Here is a 9721-nt window from a genome sequence, read left to right on the forward strand (position 1 = left end):
AATCTGAATATTGCTCAGTTTAACTACATATATTGTGGATAGCCTGGAATCCAATCTGAATATTGCTCAGTTTAACTACATATATTGTGGATAGCCTGGAATCCAATCTGAATATTGCTCAGTTTAACTATATATATTGTAGATAGCCTGGATTCCAATCTGAATATTGCTCAGTTTAACTATATATATATTGTGGATAGCTTGGAATCCAATCTGAATAGCGCTTCGTTTCACTACTGTATCACTGCGTTCAGTGTGGATAACAGGCTAGGTCTTGCAGGAAGGGATGACAAAAACTGACACCTCATTACCAGAACACCAGACCACAGACCTGAGCTGGCCTGGGTCGTGTTCAGTGAGGAGAAAAGATTTTAAAATAGAATGAAACAGGGAGGTAGGTTCCTTATCCAATTAGAACACACGTTTTCATTTTCCAGTGAGGAAAATGTGCCCTACTGAACACTACCCTGGCCTTGTTAACCCAGAGAGGGGGTAAAACAGGTCTCATGTAAAAAGCTAACATATCACGTCTTCTAATGTCCTGGCATATATCTGTGAATATACAATAAAACATTGACAAAACACCAATGGTGTCTATGGTGTTATGCCAAATTTGGTATTCATCAAATGTTGTTGAATTATAAATAGTGGTTAAAGTTTACCTGCAGCTTGTCAACACTAGGTTTGTGGACTGTTTCCAGATGATAATGATTTTGAATTGTGCTCAGTGTTCTCCTTGGCTTGGTATCCTAGGACAGGTTAGGATAGGCCTGACAGTGAAAAGACTAGTGAACTCCAGCTGGGAAGGAGATGAAGAGGAGTGTAGACAGGGTATGCCATGAACAGCAGGCGTTCGTTTTATTCACCATGTCAGGAATTGTCAGATTTTGACATATAGTTTTGTTGAATATGACAGTATCAGGCCACACAAACACTTAGATTAATGTGCAATAATCATCTGTTGTAGTTTTACTCTCCGTCGACCAAACATCAATATTTTCCACTAGATGTTGAAGTTGTCACTCAGAAACATTATGACATCATGCATTTGCACCGCAAAAGGGAGCCCCTGGACAGTAACTTCTGTTCAGGACATCTGCAGAAAGAATGAATATGAGACAAATCACAGATTTTTGTTTGCTATTAGAGGAGACACAGTATTCATCTGGGATATAGGCGGCCTCTCCCTTAGCCTGTCTGGAAAATCAAAAACCAATGGGGTAGACGACAGGGGAAAGTAGGCAGGCTTATTTCCTAGAGCCGAAAGACGTCTTCCGGAAGTTGGAACCATTCCACGAGAAAACAGGCCACTGCTGCCATGGAGACCTCCCGAGACGACAACCCCAGAGCTCCCGCGTCAGAGGAAACCAGGAAACCACACGGCGCGGACTGAATGTACTCCAAAGTCAGCCCAGCTGCTGCTTCCATGGAAACAGGGGGTTGGCCAGCAGGGAACAATCTGATGCTGTACATACTGTACCGTAGCATGTTCTGACGGAGCTCACACACGGCCTCAAAGGCATGTCTCAGCACACGCTCAAACACTCACGTAACGCCGTAAACACATGACACCTAATAACAGCAAAAGGTTGCTGTTCCTGACACATGCAGGAAAGGAAGAAAACAAAATGCTCTCCTTCTTCTCCAGCTGTAATAAATGAGGTCAAATATAAATGAGGTTAGATCTGATCTGTTCCTTTGCTTTAACTATGAGTCAAAGCTTTTGTCCTGTTCTTTCTGGCTACAGAAATTCATACGTCTACTATCCTACACATTCTGGACTCATTTTGCCAGTGCACTTATTGAATGCATTTCAGCTGCTTCGTCCATATTCTAGTTCATATTATTTTGACTCTTTGTCATTTTTAGATGTAAGCTTGCACACAGTTTAATGATAGACTCCCCATGAAATGAATGGAGGAGTAACCATTTCACACGTGACGCTAGAACCCCTGCATACCATTTCAGAAAATACAGAAGGCAAATGGAATGGAAAAGTAAGGGTTCCCGGCGTTCACACTTGTTGCTATGGGAACACTGTGATTGTGGGCGAAAATCCTGTAAACGCTTGTCTGTTTAAAAGGAGAGTTCCAAAAGAGGCAAGGCTTCTCAGTTCCAGGAATGTTGATGGAAAAAATTACAATGCCTCTTAGCAGAGATAGATTATGTAAGATTTGCCAACATTTACAGATATAAAAAAACGCTGCAGTCTTTCTTAGCCTTCAAAATAAACTAAATATGGCAGTTTTGTAAAACGACCCCCACATATCCCACAGAGCCTGGTCTCTCTGAATTCTCAATCATTAGTACTATAATACACCGACAAACTAAGGGTGTAAAAAATACACATTTTAAAACCACTCTCCACTAGAACAGGACCGGCATTCACACGCACTAAACTGACTCACAGCAAGTGGAACACAGTGATAGTTCTGTGTGGAGAAAAAATACGACCCAAAAGGCTACTTGATAACAAATCCCAGAGAATGCAAAAGGGACGACAGACGGGACCTGATGAATATGTGTTGAATACTTGACTTGTTGAATATGGTTTCTAACTCGGGGAAGCAGAGTGGCCACAGTCTACAGTAATGAGCTCACAGGTCACTGAAGGACAGGACAGACGCACACAGACCCAGTTTTACTGGGCTGACTCATACAGTGTGTTTAGTATAGGAAGATTCTGAGGAAGGAAACTTGGATTAAATACAGACTGGCTGCCCCCCACAAGCGCTCTCTTTCTCTCTCTGTGTGTCTCGCTCGTCTGCCTCTGCCTATGGCTCTGTTACCGCCTCTCTCTATTTCTCTCTCTCTTTCTCTCTCTCTCTCTCTCTCTCTCTCTCTCTCTCTCTCTCTCTCTCTCTCTCTCTCTCTCTCTCTCTCTCAATTCAATTCAATTCAAAGGGCCTTATTGGCATGGGAAACACATGTTAACATTGCCAAAGCAAGTGAAATAGATAATAAACAAAAGTGAAATAAACTATGTACAGTGAGGGAAAAAATAATTTGATCCCCTGCTGATTTTGTATGTTTGCCCACTGACAAAGAAATGATCAGTCTATAATTTTATTTTTATTTTTATTTGAACAGTGAGAGACAGAATAATAACAAAACAATCCAGAGAAACGCATGTCAAAAATGTTATAAATTAATTTGCATTTTAATGAGGGAAATAAGTTTTTGACGCCTCTGCGAAACATGATTTAGCACTTGGTGACAAAACCCTTGTTGGCAATCACAGACGTTTCTTGTAGTTGGCCACCAGGTTTGCACACATCTAGGAGGGATTTTGTCCCACTCCTCTTTGCAGATCTTCTCCAAGTCATTAAGGTTTCGAGGCTGACGTTTGGCAACTCGAACCTTCAGCTCCCTCCACAGATTTTCTATGGGATTAAGATCTGGAGACTGGCTAGGCCACTCCAGGACCTTAGTGTGCTTCTTCTTGAGCCACTCCTTTGTTGCCTTGGCCGTGTGTTTTGGGTCATTGTCATGCTGGAATACCCATCCACGACCCATTTTCAATACCCTGGCGGAGGGAAGGAGGTTCTCACCCAAGATTTGACGATACATGGCCCCGTCCATCGTCCCTTTGATGCGGTGAAGTTGTCCTGTCCCCTTAGCAGAAAAACACCCCCAAAGCATAATGTTTTCACCTCCATGTTTGACGGTGGGGATGGTGTTCTTGGGGTCATAGGCAGCATTCCTCCTCCTCCAAACACGGCGAGTTGAGTTGATGCCAAAGAGCTCCATTTTGGTCTCACCTGACCACAACACTTTCACCCAGTTGTCCTCTGAATCATTCAGATGTTCATTGGCAAACTTCAGAAGGGCATGTATATGTGTTTTCTTGAGCAGGGGGACCTTGCGGGCGCTGCAGGATTTCAGTCCTTCACGGCGTAGTGTGTTACCAATTTTTTTCTTGGTGACTATGGTCCCAGCTGCCTTGAGATCATTGACAAGATCCTCCCGTGTAGTTCTGGACTGATTCCTCACCTTTCTCATGATCATTGCAACTCCACGAGGTGAGATCTTGCATGGAGCCCCAGGCCGAGGGAGATTGACAGTTCTTTTGTGTTTCTTCCATTTGCGAATAATCGCACCAACTGTTGTCACCTTCTCACCAAGCTGCTTGGCGATGGTCTTGTAGCCCATTCCAGCCTTGTGTAGGTCTACAACCTTGTCCCTGACATCCTTGGAGAGCTCTTTGGTCTTGGCAATGGTGGAGAGTTTGGAATCTGATTGATTGATTGCTTCTGTGGACAGGTGTCTTTTATACAGGTAACAAGCTGAGATTAGGAGCACTCCCTTTAAGAGTGTGCTCCTAATCTCAGCTCGTTACCTGTATAAAAGACACCTGGGAGCCAGAAATCTTTCTGATTGAGAGGCGGTCACATACTTATTTCCCTCATTAAAATGCAAATCAATATATAACATTTTTGACATGCGTTTTTCTGGATTTTTGTTGTTGTTATTCTGTCTCTCACTGTTCAAATAAACCTACCATTAAAATTATAGACTGATCATTTCTTTGTCAGTGGGCAAATGTACAAAATCAGCAGGGGATCAAATACTTTTTTCCCTCACTGTAAAATGAACAGTAAACATTACACTCACAAACGTTCCAAAGGAATAGAGACATTTCAAATGTCATATTATCTCTATATACAATGGTGTAACGTGCAAATAAGGAAAATGTAAGTACAAAAGGGAAAATAAATAAACATAAATATGTGTTTGTTCTTCACTGGTTGCCACTTCTTACGGCAACAGGTCACAAATCTTGCTGCTGTGATTGCACACTGTGGTATTTCACGCAATAGATATGGGAGTTTATCAAAATGGGGCAGTGTGCACATAGCCTGTCTTCTCTTGAGAGCCAGGTCTGCCTACGGCGGCCTCTTTCAATAGCAACGCTATGCTCACTGAGTCTGTACATAGTCAATTCTTTCCTTAATCTTGGGTCAGTCACAGTGGTCAGGTGTTCTGGCACTGTGTACTCTCTGCTTAGCGCCAAATAGCATTCTAGTTTACTCAGTTTTTTTGTTAATTCTTTCCAATGTGTCAAGTAATTATCTTTTTGTTTTCTCATGATATGGTTGTGTCTAATCGTGTTGCTGTCTCTCTCTCTCTCTCTCTCTGCCCCTCTCTCTCTGTCCCTCTCTCTCTTCCTCTCTCTCTGCCCCTCCTCTCTCTGTCCCTCTCTCTCTGTTATTGCCTCTCTCTCTCTCTCTCTCTCTCTCTCTCTCAATTCAATTCAAAGGGCCTGTGTCCCTCTCTGCCCCTCCTCTCTCTGTCCCGATTTCTCTCTGTCCCTCTCTCTCAGCCCCTCCTCTCTCTGTCTCTCTCTTCGTCCCTCTCTCTCTGCCCCTCTCTCTCTGCCCCTCTCTCTCAATGTCCCGCCTCTCTCTGTTCCTCTCTCTCTCTGTCTCTCTCTCTGCCCCTCCTCTCTCTGTCTCTCTCTCTGTCCTTCTCTCTCTGTCCCGTTTTCTCTCGGTCCCGCTTTCTCTCGGTCCCTCTCTCTGTCTCTCTCTCTGTCCCTCTTCTCTTTGTCCCTCTCTCTCTCTGTCCCTCTCTCTCTGCCACTCATCTCTCTGTGCCTCTATCTCTCTGTCCCTCTCTCTCTCTCTCTCTCTCTCTCTCTGTCCCTCTCTCTCGCTGCCCCATCTCTCTTTGCTCATCTTTCTCTCTGTCCCTCTCTCTACCCCTCCTGTCTCTGTGTATCTCTCTCTCTGCCCCTCCTGTCTCTGTCCCTCTCTCTCTCTGTGTCCCTCTCTCTCTCTACCCCTCCTCTCTCTGCTCCTCCCCTCTCTGTCCCTCTCTCTCTGCCCCCCTCTCTCTGCCCCTCCCCTCTCTGCCCCCCTCTCTCCATCGATGCCATTAATGTCACACAGTCGTGTCAATAAGGGTTTCATCTCATTTCCAGATGCCGACCTACAATAGATCATTGTGTTAAAGTTACAGTAAGTATGACTTCACATGTTTGTCACATGCTGCCATTGGAAAACAATGAAAAAATATTACATTATGTTCTAATGAGAATATTGGGACAATTGAGTATCAAGTTTGTCACCAAACCCTTTGGGGAAATGCATTTTTCATAGGGAAGTGGTGATTCTACACGTGCAGGTGGACCTCCTATTTCTGCTCACTGGTTCCAGTAGGTTTACTGGTAGGTCAACGGAACAGCCACTTCCTGTTTCTCAGAACACCGCCACTACTTGTAACAGTTCCAGGACGTTTCACCACATCGCCCGCCAGTAGACTCCTGGGGCCTGTACGGCACAAGCCTTGTGTTGCGTGTGAAACCAAGAATGACCATAGTCAAGAGAGTATGAACTTTACATAGCACCCTATAATCATCTAACCTGGAGTGTTTAGTGGAACTATCGTCTATCTGGAACAAACCGTGAATACAGTCTCTAACTATTGTCTATCTGTGCTGACTCCTCACCTCTGTTTCTGGAACAAACCGTGAATACAGTCTCTAACTATCGTCTATCTGTGCTGACTCCTCACCTCTGTTTCTGGAACAAACCGTGAATACAGTCTCTAACTATCGTCTATCTGTGCTGACTCCTCACCTCTGTTTCTGGAACAAACCGTGAATACAGTCTCTAACTATCGTCTATCTGTGCTGACTCCTCACCTCTGTTTCTGGAACAATCTATGAATACAGTCTCTAACTATCGTCTGTCTGTGCTGACTCCTCACCTCTGTTTCTGGAACAATCTATGAATGCAGTCTCTAACTATTGTCTGTCTGTGCTGACTCCTCACCTCTGTTTCTGGAACAAACTGTGAATACAGTCTCAGTTAAAGCGTGAACATTGCCTTTAAATTTCGATCCCTCTGTAAAGACTGTAAAGATTGATCACACTATATAATGTATCTCGGAAATGTATTTTATAGAAACAGTAACAAAAGTTGTAACAGTATGTTTGGTCATACAAGGTAATGTATCAATATTAAGGAAATATGTAATGAACAAAAGTGGAACGGTACATTTCATCACAAAAGATGACGTATCACGTTATTGTACCTTATGGAAAAAATATTATTCACAAAAGGTGGAACGGTACATTTGGTTATACAAGATAATGTATGCAGAATGTTTCAAAAGACAAATAAAAGCTGCATACTCTAGAAGCACTGATGCAATCCTTTATTATCCAACGTTTCAACAGCAAGCTGTCTTCATCAGGGTCAATGTACAGCATGAAGAAAGGACGTTCTGCAATGAACAAAGGGTTTCTCTCTGATCCTCTTCTCTGTTCCAGGACCTTATTGACTCACAGATAGAGAGCCGGCCCAGCGTCAATTTCTATGTGTCACTTTGTGCTGCTTTTCCAAAAAGATATGCGTCACAACATGCTGACAGGAAGGCCAGAGGGATGGATCATCATGCCTTCATTTCCCTTATTCCCATTATCCACATAGCGGTATATACTACTGACTGGATGAATAAATATTACTCCTCCCTTTTATTTTCATACATTGGTCAAAGTCACTAGGAACATTAATGAGTAAATGTGTAGTGAAACGCCTGCTCGTTTATGTTCAGTCCAACACCAAGACAACAGACCAAAATGGGACACCCCATTATTGCATTATTTAATTGTCAAAGGAAGTTTACAGTGCTGCACTTCTGACACATACTGAAATGCTTCAATGACTACTCTGTTGCTTCAATGACTAATCTGGGTGGGAAATCTGGAGTATTTCTGATACATTTACAGTACAGCCCCCCTCTAGTGCTGCATCCTGTGGTCTGACACGTTTTACTACTAACAACTGTCCTCTGCTGCAACAGGACAGCTGTGTTGCACCCTACTGGGAAGTGGACTGCAGGTGTGGTGTATACTGTATGTCTGGTTGTGTATGTGTGTAGGGGGGAAGTGTGTGTGTGTGTTGGTATGGTGTGTGGGGGTATATGGGGGAATGGCTGTGGTTGTGTGTCTGTTTCATCGTTGAATACATACTGGTATGTATTCCTCACAGTGGGGGGAAATGTATCATTTTCCTTACCATCAGCAAGTGAAATGAATGTGTACGGTGTCCATATTAGGAAAGGCTAATCTCAGCAGGACTTCTGTCCTAATATAGACACCATATTGTTGGTTGTTCTCACTAACTGGACCTTCTCCATGACATTGTGTAATAGAGATCCAATCTCAATGACTATCTATCTAGTTAAATCCAGGAAAAAGGACTAGATGGTGTGATGTAATACCTTTGCCTCCATAGTGAGTTTTTCTGATGAAATAGTGACTGTTAAGTGTGTCCTTACTCTTGGCGACTGCTTTCTTTAGAAATACTCTAGTAACGGATCAGATATCCATGAACTTGACATTGAACAACTCATGACCTCTGACCTTGGTTGTGAGACATTGGTTGTGTTTGATAGCATCTGTGGTTGCAAAATTCTGGTAAAAAAAATAAAAATAGATTCTGTGTAGTCACTGATCACCGACCGAGCAGAAGTGATGCTCTCGAACATGGCCATAACTTCATATCTTCTAGAGCAGGGGTGATGCTCTCGAACATGGCCATAACTTCATATCTTCTAGTGCAGAAGTGATGCTCTCGAATACGGCCATAACTTCATATCTTCTAGTGCAGAAGTGATGCTCTCGAACATGGCCATAACTTCATATCTTCTAGTGCAGAAGTGATGCTCTTGAACATGGCCATAACTTCATATCTTCTAGTGCAGAAGTGATGCTCTCAAACATGGCCATAACTTCATATCTTCTAGTGCAGAAGTGATGCTCTTGGACATGGCCATAACTTCATATCTTCTAGTGCAGAAGTGATGCTCTCGAACATGGCCATAACTTCATATCTTCTGGTGCAGAAGTGGTGCTCTTGAACATGGCCATAACTTCATATCTTCTAGTGCAGGAGTGATGTTCTCGAACATGGCCATAACTTCATATCTTCTAGTGCAGAAGTGATGCTCTTGGACATGGCCATAACTTCATATCTTCTAGTGCAGAAGTGATGCTCTCGAACATGGCCATAACTTCATATCTTCTGGTGCAGAAGTGATGCTCTTGAACATGGCCATAACTTCATATCTTCTAGAGCAGGAGTGATGTTCTCGAACATGGCCATAACTTCATATCTTCTAGAGCAGGAGTGCAACTCTAATACTTCATAAGACCATGCACTACAGTAGTACTATTTTGGTTATACAGGTTTATGATCGAAGACTGAGACATCTGTTTTGCCATTTCACCTGAAGACTGAGACATCTGTTTGGCCATTCCACCTGAAGACTGAGACATCTGTTAGGCCATTTCACCTGAAGACTGAGACATCTGTTTGGTCATTTCACCTGAAGAATGAGACATCTGTTTGGCCATTTCACCTGAAGACTGAGACATCTGTTTGGCCATTTCACCTGAAGACTGAGACATCTGTTAGGCCATTCCACCTGAAGACTGAGACATCTGTTTGGTCATTTCACCTGAAGAATGAGACATCTGTTTGGCCATTTCACCTGAAGAATGAGACATCTGTTTGGCCATTTCACCTGAAGACTGAGACATCTGTTTGGTCATTTCACCTGAAGACTGAGACATCTGTTTGGCCATTTCACCTGAAGACTGAGACATCTGTTTGGCCATTTCACCTGAAGAATGAGACATCTGTTTGGTCATTTCACCTGAAGACTGAGACATCTGTTTGGTCATTTCACCTGAAGACTGAGACATCTGTTA

This window comes from Salmo salar, chromosome ssa03 (assembly GCF_905237065.1).
Source record: "Salmo salar chromosome ssa03, Ssal_v3.1, whole genome shotgun sequence".
Taxonomy (NCBI): domain Eukaryota; kingdom Metazoa; phylum Chordata; class Actinopteri; order Salmoniformes; family Salmonidae; genus Salmo; species Salmo salar.